The 11,443-nt window shown below is 53.3% G+C and overlaps 1 protein-coding gene across 4 annotated transcripts in view; it reads right to left on the reverse strand.

The window, feature by feature from the left end:
* Positions 1-7,125, reverse strand: part of MYT1 (myelin transcription factor 1) — a 67,098-nt gene extending 59,973 nt beyond the window's left edge. For 2 of the 4 annotated variants that reach the window (XM_063349913.1, XM_063349914.1), the window contains exon 1: positions 6,279-6,763. The gene's annotated coding sequence lies outside the window, so the exon portion shown is untranslated. Of the gene's footprint in view, positions 1-6,278; positions 6,764-6,870 lie in introns of those variants that run through there. The other 2 variants (XM_063349912.1, XM_063349911.1) reach the window with 2 other exon arrangements.
* Positions 7,126-11,443: the final 4,318 nt, after the last annotated feature.

An 11,443-nucleotide genomic window follows, 5' to 3' on the forward strand; every position in this document is an offset into this window, starting at 1 on the left:
TTATTTTTTTTTCCCTTAGGGGTCCAAGCTGGGCCATTTACTTTAACCGCCTTAGCATCAAACAAAACACAAGCAGGGAACCCAAGGAGGGCACTGTAGGGGGGTTAGAACTAGGTGATCTTTAGGGTCCCTTCTAACCTGAACCATTCTATGACTCTATGACATTTTCACTCCCTGCCTACTCCGTTTTCCGGCTGGTCCAAGGCAGCACCGGGCGCGTGCAGGTGCTGCACACACCCAAGGCGTATTTGTGTACGATTTAAGGCTGCATCTCTGCTTCTTTTTCATTTCAGACTAGATATTACCTCAGGTTCTCCACTACTGTAGCAGGGATGGAGCAGCAGGCGAAGCTCACCGCCCCCGGAGAAGCCTCACCCGGGCTCTAACAGCCTAAACCAGCCAAGCAAGACCAACAACGGAGCGTCCAACTCAACGGGCTTTACCAAGGCTCGGGTTTCCCCCCACCCAAGTTAGACCCAGAATCACTTTGGAAAACTGGAGCCTGGAGATTTGTCTCTAAATGTTACATTTAGATTCCTCCCCCCCAGCCCCACCCCTCCATTATTCTTATTATTCTTTAATATTCTTAAAACAAATAGGACCCAACAGATGTCTTTCAGCCTGCACTCTTATTAATGAGAATATTGTAAGAATGGAAATCAGGTCACAAATGTTTAATACTTTGTTTAAAAAGTCTTCAGCTTCTTTAAAGAGTTCCACTAATCCCAACATGACAGATGTACAAGGCAGTTTTGCTTGGGGCAGATTAAAATTCTCGCTCTGATTTGCTCTTTCATTTGGTCTGATTAAAATAACATTGCAATTTTCTTTTTTTTTTTTTTTAATGTGCTGACTTCAAAATAAAAAAGGAAAGAATAAAAAGTGACCAGTAAAGGCCAGCACGATCACACTAAAAGCAAATTTATTGTTGTTAAGATAAAAAAAAAAGCAAGACAAAAGGAACTGAGGGACAGCCAGCCCATGCCCAGGTTAGCATTAAAGCTCTGTGTTCAAGATAAAAGGGGGACCTTTCCAAACTATGTTTTTCCATTTGAAAGTGTTTATTAATCTATTCTCTCTGAAGCAAAAAGTTCAATGAAAGACAAAGATCAAAAGTATTTTAATTCAGGTGAAAATTATATTAATTTTTTTTTTTTAAAACCAAACCAAAATGAAAAGCAGAGTATTACAGCGTGTGTCACTTCAGTGTTCTGCCTGAAGACTGACACTTGCTGGGAACTGCCCGGTAGAAGGACAAGGTGATCTTGGCCACCCTTTCCTCAACTTAACTGTGCCTGGAAAGTCCCGGTTTCTTTTCCTGACCTCCTTTCGCACCAGACCACCCTTCCCGGGACAAGCTTTCACAGCTAACTTCATTTCCTCGCTGCTAGAAAACACACCGGCATCCGAGTCGCGTTTGAACGCGTGCGCGGCAATCGATACGCCAGGATGCTCCGATGGGATCAAGCAGAGGAGCGGGGAGGCTGGACCAGTTTCATCCAGGCATCGGGCAGAGGCACGGCTTTACAAAGCAGCCAGCGATGTTCAAAATACAGCCCCCAAAGGGCAAACTCCTGCTAAAAGGGACCAAGATGTCACGCGAAGATCCCAGGCTGTTAGTCTGGACCTTTCTGGCCCAGAGACCTTCTCTGCCTCCCCATCCCCACCTGCAAAACCACAGCAAAGCCTCACAGAAGTACTATAGGGATGAAAGAGCTCAACAATAGGAAAACAACATTTTGTGTTGTATATTTAGCCATTTTCCCTTAAAACTCCAGCTTGTGCCTTCTATAGAAGAGTCCACAGAAAATCCACAAAATGTTTCAAGTTTGTAAGGAGTTGCTCCATTCAGGTGATGTTTTAATGTTTACTTTCTTCAAATATAAGTGTTCAACACACGTTCATGCCTTCCTCACCTTGGTGCCCACCTCTGGCTATTCCCAGGGCAGAAACAACCTCCCTCACGCACAGGATGCTGCGGCAAAGCAGCTCCGAGAAGCTGGGGGATGCCGTCCTGCAGAGGGGCAGCCCAGGGAACCTGCACGGGGAGGAGACACTTGGAAACTGCTCTTCACCTTCGGGGTCTCAGCCCTGTCCCAAAGGGCCAAGCCACTGCACAGCTGCTCCCAGCGAAGCAGCTCCCGAGCTCTGCAAGGGCAAACGCGGCACTTTAGGAAATTCCCTTCCCCTGATTAACCTGCCCAAAGGGGAAACTTTCTTCCTCCAAATATACGCACACAAAGCACTTTTCTCCTTGGTGAAAACCTTTGCAGGGGGTGGGGGGTGACAGATTTCCCTCCCAGCTCTGAAGGAAGCAGAAGGGATGCCCCAGCCCTGCTCTTCCCCATTACTCATGACCCGGTTCCCTGATCCCAGAGCAGGAATCTCATGTAAATTCATTTCACTCAAGGAGCAAGGTGTTTCAGGGCATTTCTCCCATCCCAGAAACTTTCCATGGCGTGTCCTTATCACCACGCTTCTCTATTGACACCATGAGCTCCTCTCTAAGGACGAGGTGGTGGGTCAAGTTTCTACTTTGTAAAGGTAAACAGCTTTAGAAGCAATACAGGCTATTTTAAGGCCGGAGGTTTCACACAAACCAGCCTTAGGGGTGTCAGAGACACCAGGGGACTCTGCAACCCACACCCGGGGAGACCAGTGCTGGTGTGTAGGTGCTGGAGTTATTCTTTGCAGAAACCAGCAAAACCCAGGACAGAGGTGAAAAGAAAGGTGGGAACAACAAAGTTTCCTGACGGCAACTTCTGCCCCGTCAAATCTCTAAAAATACCTGGAAACCAAGAGGACGGGCGGGAGTTAATCCCAGCCTGCTAGTGCCTTTCACACAGACGCTGCAGGGCTATCTCCAAAAAATTAAATAAACCTGGGATCTGGGGCCATCGTAGCCTCCCTCACGGGTGTCAGCATCCCTGTCTGCACAGCCAAGGCGTAAACAGCATTTGCACAACAAATAACTCAAAGAGGGGATTTGTTCGTGGGAGAGCGACGCACGGTGAGATGTATTCCCAGCTCCGTAAATTTTCAGCGTGGATCCTCCACCCTCAGCTCCCGAGTATGAGAAAAGGGACCAGCTATAAAGTGCTGACGGAGCCGTCCTTTGTCATTAAGGGAAGAGCTCTAGCAACTAAGCCGCACACTTTACAGCTGCAAAAATAAGTCCTTCCATTTAGAAACTGACACACACACAGCAAAGGGGAGACGGGGTATCGCCCCCCGCTTTGCCATTAAACTCTCACATCTGACTTCCCGGCGGTAACGCGATGCTTCCCCCGTCTCCCTCCCCTTCCCACGGCTGATTTCTTGTCTTCTGGGAAGCCCAGCCCAGCCGTGGCGATTTCCCCCACACGCTCCAGCCTTTACTGTAAACCTGCCACTTCCCTTCCTCACCCGGCTCTCGGGGGGCAAAGGGTCCCCCCAAACCTTCGACGGGGGTGGATGCCAGCACCCCTTGCAAAACAAGCACACCCAGGTTGCAAAAGGTGGGCTCTACCCCTCACCGGATAGGGAGATAGGGACCATTTTGCTTTGCACCAAGTGAGTTTTGGGGCTCAGGTGTATAAACTCACCCGCCCTCCTCAAGCCCTGATGGAGAACCACGGTGGGATTGGGGGGGGGGGCGGGGGGGAGGGGAAGAAGAGTTTCTATTCCCGAGCTCCAAAACCTGCGTTAATTCAGCTTGTTTAGGATGTATTGCTGACTCAGGGTGCACTGCTCGCCCCCCCCCGAAGCCCAAGAAGAGCAACATGCCCCATCGAGAAGCCAAGTTTGGAAGGCAGCACCCCAAAGCTGAGGCTCCCGGGGGGGTGGAAGGGGGGGAGAGTTTAGCACTGTCTGCTAAAATGGCAGCTGCTCTGACGCCGAGCTACGTCTTGCAAAGTCAGCCCTGCCCTCATCATCCGACTGCCAGGAACAGGGGCCGCCCCGCTGCCCGCTCCCCCGGGGGCTCGGCGCCGCGGGACGGGACCGGGCGGGGGGCGCGGAGCCGGAGCTTCCCCTGCCTCCCCCCTCCCCCGACCCACAGTTCGCCCCTTCGGGTTGTTGGGGGAAAGCCCCGGCCCCGCTGGGTTAGTCGCCGGCCTAAATGACTTCCCCCAGCTGGAAGGCACCTGGGCTCGCTGTGTCCCGTCCCCCCCAGCCTTCCCTCCCACCCCAGCCCGGGGCCATTAACCGACCTGGCCCAGTTCTACAACAAAAAAAAAAAAAAAAGGGGGGTGGGGGGCGCCGTCTCGACCCCCGCGCTGCCCTCCCCGTGCTCCGCGTCCCTCCTCTGGGGACAAGGATGAGCGCGGGGACAACGGGACCGGACAGCGAGGGCGGGGAAGAAAGGGGGAGGTCTGGGGTCTTCAAGGGAAGAGGCTTCTCCCCCGCTTCCAGCCCAGGGTTTGCCCAAAGGGGAGGGGGCACCTCCATCCTAAAGCCACCAACGCCACCCTCGGCAGTGACCTGAAGCACCGTCCCGCAGCGGGACACCCCTCCAGCCGGGCCAAGCCCCGGGGATCCCCCTCGCGGGGCGGGGGGCTGAATTTCTGGCTTTCCTACGGTACGAGGTGCCCCCGCCGCCCCCTCTCCCTCCGCCCCCGAGCGCTGCCGCGGGCCGGCGGCGACCCTGCGGAGGGGGACGCGAATTGACGGGCCCTTGCTCGGGGCTGCGCAGGGGACAAGCGTCTCTGCCCACCCAGACCCCTCCTCGACGGGAGCCCCGAGAAGTTGCCACCCCCGGCCGCGGCCGCCCACCCCCGGGGGACGGTGCCCCCCCCACCGTAACGGCACCCCGGGACAGACGGACCCCAACTCCGCCGGGACACAAGGGGCAGCTCCCGTCTGCTTTATGGGAAGGGGTAAACCCAACTTTCCCGAGTTTTCCTACTTTTCTCGCCTTTGGGATCCCGCGGATCCCTAAACGACTTGCAATAAAAGAAGAAAAAAAAATTAAAAGAAATAAAAACACGCAAGCAAAAGTAAGTTATTCTTGGAGAAAGAGGGGAAGGAAGGGGAGAGGGCGGGCAGGTTGGAGAGAGAAAGAGCCGAAGGGGACGAGTCGTGCCCGGGTTTCTCGGGCCGCAGCAGCAGGCGATGGTTTGCGCTGTGCAACATGCGCCTGCTCCAATCTGCGCCGCTCGGGAACAATAAACAGGATCATACAAAGAAGTGGAAAGGCGGCATCTTTGCTTCTGGTTTCTATGACAGCATCAGAGACAAACCAACTATAAACTCTAATTCCTGGATTCCTCCTCCCCCCCCCCCCCCCCCCCACCCCCCTTTTGTCTGACATTAATTAAAGTGGCCATATGGAAAAGGCTGATAATAACAGCAGATGAGCCAACGAGAGAGAGGGAAAGGGAAAGAAAAGAAAAAAAAAATAACTAAAAGTAGCGGCAGGGCGATGGCGAGGATTTAGCCTGGGCTTTTTACACTTGTTTTCAGCGGCTGCTCGGAGCGAGAGAGCTCAACAATAGCGGGGGGCAGCCTGTCCCCATCCCCGTCCCTGGCAGCTCGGCTCCGGGGGGGTCTCGCACACCCCAGACCTCCTGCTCCGAGGGGGACGAACCCCCACGACCTGCCCCTTTGTGTGGGGGAGCCTCGGAGGGTGCTGACACCCCCCTTCGGGCTCGCCTCCCCGGGGAGGGTCGGTCCTACCCGCCGGCAAACTGCGCCCCAAACTCAGCCTAACTCGCCGGGGTCGATGGCAGAGCAAACATAACCTCAGCCCCTTCCCTTCGCCCTCCCCTCAAATTAGCCACAAAACAACGGCAACAACGAAAAACTTTGCTAAAATTGATAAAGAGATTAGCCAAGCAAAGCCTCTTCCGAGCTAGCTAAAAATAAGAACCCGCAGATTTCTGCCGTGGCCAACGCATAGAGAGAAATCCACAAACATGGCACACTTCCCTTGTTCCTCGCTGCTATAAATAGAGAACTCTAAAGTGGTCAATATTGGGGGGAGGGGGGAGGAGAGAAGAAAAAAAAAAAAAAAAGAATTAAAAAAATGAATTAAAAAAAGTCTGCCAGTGGCAAGAGCAAGCACCCGGCAGGCGACTTGAGCGGGCAAACGCCAGCCCTCCGCACACGCGTCCATCGGCCGGCACAGCGCGGCCCCCCCGCGGGGCGCGGAGCTCCCCACAGACCGAGGAGTACGAAACTGCAGACTTGGGCCGGAGTTTTTGTAGCAAAGGGGGCTGGGGCGGGTCGGGGGGGAGAGCCCGGAGAGGGACGCGCGGAGCCCCGGCCCCCGCACCGCGGGCGCGCACCGCCATCAGCACCTCCGAGAGCTCCGCGGCCGCGGAGGCCGCCGCCGGCAGCGCAAACTCCTCCCGGGAGCGTCTTCTGCTAACACCGCGCACGCTTCCCTCCGGATAAACATCCGCCGATCCCGCGGTCCGCAAACCCGGCGAGCATCCTCTTCCAGAAATATTCAGAAAGTTTCCCGGCTGAATTCGATGTTGTGCTTTTTGGTTGGTTTTGGGTTTGTTTGGTTTTTTTTAAAATAAATCTCCTTTCTCGTCTTATTCAACCTCTTTTCAGTCAGAAGCATAACATGTCCACTAGCGTCTCGCAGGCAGCGAGAGAGCGAGCGAGCAAAGATGGACCTAGGAGCATGATGATCATCATAAAAATCCCCTCGGTTCTCCAGTGCAATTTTCAAAACAACAACCCAGCCTTCGTGCTCTAAAGGCGAAACGCCTGCGTCTGTTTACATCAACTGTGTGCTCCGAAAGCCTTTCCCCTCTGTCTCAATCCAAGGGAGGGGAGGGAAGAAAAAAAAAAAAAAAGAGAGAGAAAAAAAAAAAGAAAAGAAAAAAAAAAGCCAGCATTATCTGCCTTTGTCAGCGAAAGAACATAATATTGACTTACCTTTCCCCACAGCTATTGTCTGCCCCTTTGCAAAATGACATCACGGAAACCAATCATGAAATTTGCATGGGGGAGGTTGTGGGGGGAGAGTTCTTGGAGGGCAGCCCACTTCCCTACACCAGTAACACGCGTGTAAGACGGGTTGTTGGTTTCAATTAAATATCTGATACTCCTTAGTGTGTGAACTCTTAAGCCTGCTAAAGGCAATGTCTCATTTACTTAATGACCGCTCTCATTAATGGAAATGGCACAGAGGGGGCTTGCTGCGCCTTCCCTTTGTAAATACACTACCCATGAACCCTTGGGGTTGCAATATATCTGTTTACTCTCTGAGGTGAAATAAATTTACAGTATAGCATCAAAAAGAGAGAGAGAGAGAGAGAGATGGAGCTGCTGACTTGAGTGCACGGAGAGTTGGGGCTCTCCCAGCCCCGCCAGCCCCTCTCGCCTCGCCCCCCCTCCCTTCTCCGAGCCCCAGCAGAAGGTGAGTGATTTTACCCGAGCTGATTCATAATTAATATGCGCGAGGCTCGGGGCTCCTTTGATAGCAGCAACACAAAAGGACGGCGAGCGCGACAAGCGCCGTGCCGTGTCCCCCCCCGCGCATCCCAACGCGTGGTACGGCCCAATAATTCCTAATAGCAGCAAGCAGCGAGTGACAGATGCCCTGGGTTAGCACAGCTCCAGCGAAAGTACTTTACAATATTTATTGGTGGTTAGGAAGATGACCTATCACCATAAAGAACAGACTCGGAAATTTATCGCCTCTATGAACCTGGAAGTATTGCATATTAGCTGATATACATATTCAAAAGCGAGTGGTTAAAAGGTATATAAATTTTTTTTTTTTCCTCCCCTTAAAAAAAAATAAAATAAAATAAATGACACAACGTATTCCCAGCAGACATCGCCTCACCCCGGGCAGGAGGGATCGCGGCTCGGGCTTCGTGACGGGAAGGAGAATAACACAAGGATAAGTCCTAAAAGAAAGCGGTGACTAAAATAGTTTGGGGGTTGTTTCTAAGCGAGAGAAGTGCGTGTTCTGCCATTTCTTCCCAGAAAGAGCCGCACTTTCCAGGAGCTAACATCATCTTTCCTTGGAAATGATCCTGTTCGGCAGAGATCTGGCCACCCCGGGAGGAGAAAGCCCTCGCCGAGCTGGAGGGAGAGGGGGGCTCTGGGGAGAGACCCCGGCACCCGGCGCAGGAAGGGCATTAGCACGTTCCCCCCGCCCCCGGCGGTCGGGAGCATTAGCACTTGGGTTGCAACTTTCCGGAAATCGCTGGGGAAAACACAGACGTGCTGTGGGGTGGGATGAGCGGGGGGGTGGTCACCTTTCTACCCAGCGCATTTTCCAGCACCCTCACGCCGTCCTCAGCATCACCGAGACGATTAAGACTTTAATGTCATTTTAATGAAGACTTCCGAAAAGATGCGGGAGCTTACAAATGGACGGAAACCCCAGGAGCCTTTAGAGAGCAGAAGCAGAGCCTAGCGGGGAAAGTTGAATCCTGCTGGGGATGAGCTCTCCTGCGGGAAACTCCAGCTCCAGAGCTGCGGGAGCCCCAGCCGCCCCCCTCCAGCTCCCCACTGCCCCGGTCAGGTTGGGTACAGGCAGGAAGGGGAAAACCCTCTCAAGCTGCCCGAGGGCTGGATGCAGCCCCTTCTCACCCATGGACTGTTACAGGGGAGAGTGATTTGATTTCCCATCTCGGGCGTTTTCTTGGGGAGCAGGTGACAGAAATACTAATTTTAAACAGTTGAGGCCGCTTTGGAGATTCTTAGGATGCCCATTTCCACAGCTTGCAAGCCTGGTGTGCTCCTAAACCATTAAACATAAAGGAGGTATTCAGCAGAGAGTACTCCTGAAAAGCCGTTCTCTATCTCCTTTGGACACACCGCAAAGACAGGGATATTTTACATCCTAAACCTTTGGCATTCAGAAATTCTATTAAACTCTTATCTGCAGGCAGCAGGCCTGGTGCTACACTGCATCTCCATTGTTCTGCACCCGCGATAGAATCAAAGGGAGGGACGGGAGGACTCAGCTCCTCTCCGCTCACAATGCTGCCTGGTCCTCTCCACCGCTATTTCATTTAGAGACGTGACGCTAAAACTTGAGAAACAAAAGCACAATGGATAGGCTGGAAGGCAGGAGGGGAGTGTGTTTACTTGCGTGTGTTTCCACAGAAATTCGTGTCCACGCACACCGCATGTAGATGGACGTACACAGCACATACAAACATACCTGTGCCTCCGAGTGTTAGCACAGATGAATTGTATTATTGCTGTTGTTGCATTTATTAACACGCAACACACCTAGGAGCCCTAAGGCAGCTGATAGCTTTGATACCGTTCTACCAAGCTCTGGGTTGCGAGAGGGGGTTTGGCTTTTCTTTGTTCCCAAACTCCCCAGACTTCCCCTTCCTGTCTCCCAAAACGCTGCAAACAAGCGGCGCCTCACCCGCGGTTTCTAATTACCACCGACAACTTCAGCAACCGGCAGGAATTCCCGTCTCGCAGCCCCCAGATCCTTCCCCACCCCCTGAAGATCTCTGGGTCCGGCCCACCATCCGCCCCCCCCCCCCCCCCGCCGGAGGGGCTCGCGAGGGGAGGCGATACCACGCGTGGGCCCAGCCCAGCGGCGGGTCAGCACCACGGACAGCTCCGGCCGCGCCCGCCTTTAAAGCCTTTTCCACCCTTTTAAGCATTTTTCGACCTTTTTTTTTATTATTATTATTTGGCCGGTCACTACAGAGTCACTTTGCAGCTGTTTTCAGGGAGGGGAAAATTATTGTGCGTTCCCAGGTCTGAAAGAGCTGCCGCTTCTTGGGAGCCGTACGGCAGAGAGGTATAAAATAAGTGTTCCCGTATTTTTGCCTTCGGAGCATTGCTCGAGGGGGACGCTCCGAGGGTCCCTGCCTGCCTATCGCCTGCGGGAGCGAATACCAGAAGGACTCTGAGAAGTAGATTCCCTTGCAATTTATTTATTTTTTGTTCTTAAATCTTACTATGCTCCTGTTTTCAAATCAAGCGTCTCGAGCTTGAAATTATTTAAAATAAAACTGCATTTCCCTGTGTAAATACAGACATAAAACCGCCGCGCTGCATTTCGTTGGCTTCTTTGAGTCTGTTTCAAAGTAAATTAGATCTCAAACTTTATGCATTTGTAATTGGCACGAACTTCTCCGGTTACCAGCTGGGGGTGAAAGATTTTTTTTTCCTTGTTTCTTTCTGAAAGCTTCTATGCAGATGGGCTGGCTGCCTTAATGCCTCAGACTACAATTAGTGCTGTTGTATGCCGAATAGAAATGGCCAGCATTAATATTGTATATGGAACAGCTGAAGGGTTGCGAAGAAACCTGCCCACTACAGGCCCCTGGCAGATGGAACAACATGCACAGGCACAAAAAACTTTTAATAACCCTTTGCTCGCTCTCCGGCGCGCCCCTTCTCCCTGATTTGGGCGGTTCCTTCGCAAAGAGGCAATGTCTTTGTCTAACCCAAATCTAGAGCTCTTTTCTCCCTGAAGAACAACAATTGGAGCAATCACCATCTTTCGCAAAAGGCACCTCGCATTATCCCCAAATTTTCCTCTTTGTGCCTCAGTTAATGCGGGCACTGAAACACACCCAGCTGAACAGGCACGAACTAACTTTATATTTAATAACACCCCCTCGCCCCTTTACTACCCATCGATGTGCAAAAGGGGAAAAAAAACCCAAACACAACAATCAAAACCAAACCAGACACCACCCCCCCGCCCCAGCAGAACTGTGACCAGAAGCGGCAGAAAACAGGATTTTCTCCTCTCTCTCCCTCTTCCCCCACACCCCCCTTTCCCTTCTTGTCCTTTGTAATTAGGCGAAACGCGCGGCAGCGGGGACAAAGCCCCGCCGGTGACTCGGAGCACCGGGGGCCGCGTACACTACCCGCCCCCCCCCCCGCACCTGTAGCCCTTCACAGCTGGGCCTGGGGGAGAATGAGACCGGGACCTCGCTTGCTAAACGCAAACACGGGAAACCTGCGCTCTGAAACACATTCGGGGAACCACTTTCCACCATGCCATTAAAGAGGAAAAAAACCCACCCTAAAGTAATGGGATAGTTTGTGGGTCCGCGACTTACACACACACACTCCGGTCGGCCCTGAGCCCCTTTGCCGAGGCTTGCCTTAAGCAGAGTTAAGCTGCTCGAGTGCTTTAGAGGAGAAACGCGGGGGGGGCGAAAGACATACTCTGGACCCTCCCCCGCCACACACACACTCATACACCCCCCCATCCTCCGGCGAATGGCTACGAACCGAGGAAAGTCCCGCAGAGCTTCATCCTTGCCGGGTGGCGGTGGCTGCCGTGGGCCGGGGCGGTGCGGGGGAGGGGGCAGCCGGGCGGGAGGAGGGCGCGGAGCCGCCGCGGGGTTACTCCATCCTCCCTGGGAAAAGTTCCTGTCCGGAGCAAAAACTTATGCGCGGCGGCGGCCAATGGGACCTCGCCGCAAAATCACTGCAGCGCACTCGGCGGCCAATCCGCGGGGGCCCCGCACAATGGTCTGGTCCCGTCCCCCCACCCCAGGCT

Source organism: Chroicocephalus ridibundus, chromosome 12 (genome assembly GCF_963924245.1).
Source record: "Chroicocephalus ridibundus chromosome 12, bChrRid1.1, whole genome shotgun sequence".
Lineage (NCBI taxonomy): Eukaryota > Metazoa > Chordata > Aves > Charadriiformes > Laridae > Chroicocephalus > Chroicocephalus ridibundus.